At 41.6% G+C, this 1,357-nt stretch overlaps 1 long non-coding RNA gene across 1 annotated transcript; it reads right to left on the reverse strand.

Moving 5' to 3' along the window:
* On the reverse strand, positions 1–1,357 carry LOC112142341. Its single transcript, XR_002918575.1, has 3 exons — positions 1,231–1,357; positions 476–543; positions 1–37 (listed from the first exon to the last, which is right to left on the reverse strand). It is a non-coding gene; the product is annotated as an uncharacterized LOC112142341 (long non-coding RNA).

Here is a 1,357-nt window from a genome sequence, read left to right on the forward strand (position 1 = left end):
TCAGGGCGTCGTTACCGTAACTGATTCTGCCGTCCACCTGCAGACAGAGAAATGCTCTTCTATTGGTCAGAAGTTATTTAAGAAGCATAAATAGACTGAATCGAAAATACGCTAAAAAGTTCTTTTAATTAATCAGAAAAACAGGAAGGAAAAAAGAACAAACTTTCAAAATAAAATGAGTACATATGTGGGTTAGTACATGTGTGGGTTGGTACATGCTTCATAGGTTGATTGGTGACTAAATTGTCCCATGGTGATAATGTGTGTGATTGTGTCACCATACAACAGACTGGCGACCTGTTCAGGTGTACCCCGCCTTTGTCCAACAGTAGTTGGGATAGGCTCCAGGAACCCTGTGATCCCAAAAGGCATTAAGGGAGTGCAGTGGATGGATGGATGGATGGATGGATGGATGTACTTGTCAGTGCCCACATACTGGGTATCTTCACATATTACATAATTGAGCTGGACTCACCCGCCTGTCGCTCTGCAGAGAAGACACCTGCTGAGACAGCTCCGCCTGAACTCTCTGCACAATAACAGCTTGGAAAAAAAAGAGTAAAGATTACTAAAGTCTATCATCGCTATCAATAGTCATAAAAAACTTCTTTCTTGGGGACACAAGCTGTGAAGATTTATTCAAGCATTTCTGCAAATGTTCTCAGACCATATTCTGCAGGATTATCATTGTCTGTATAAGACAACCAGACTAAATACATTATATGTGTCAGAATAATAGATAGATAAATAGAATTTGTGTAGCGCGCTTTCTAGTGGAAGGGGTGTGGCCTTCCAAAAAGCTCACTCCTGATTGGTTGCCAGAGAAACGTCGACTCAGACCGACTCTGACCAATCTCTGTTTACTGATGACATCTGACTCTAACATGGCGACTGAACTGACTGTATTTTGTTAGAGCTGAAAGTCAGTCATGTTTAATGGATGACGTCACACTCACTCCAGTTCTCTTATACAGTCAATAGGAATTAATAAACAACTTGTGTCTGATCACCAGAATGAGACTAATCCAGCAAATCTGACAGAAGAGAAACATGTTTAGAGTCTTGATTTTCAGCAGAATTTCTCATTAACAAAGAAGCTAATGCAATAAAACCAGGTTTATTTTACTTATATTCACAGGTGTGACTAATCTGAAGAATCCTTGACAGCCTCACACAGTAAGTGACAGGATTAAGAGTCTGTTCAGAGGAGAGAAGAACAATCCGACCTACCAACTTGGTTCTGGATCTCATTAGCCACTCGGGGCACTTTGAAGAGCAGACCCAGAGACTGGTTCATCCTCTCCTCGATCACGCGGAGGTGAGTCAGAACCTGGAGGTCAAAGCCACTCAATTCACA

This window comes from Oryzias melastigma, unplaced genomic scaffold (assembly GCF_002922805.2).
Source record: "Oryzias melastigma strain HK-1 unplaced genomic scaffold, ASM292280v2 sc03119, whole genome shotgun sequence".
NCBI lineage: Eukaryota > Metazoa > Chordata > Actinopteri > Beloniformes > Adrianichthyidae > Oryzias > Oryzias melastigma.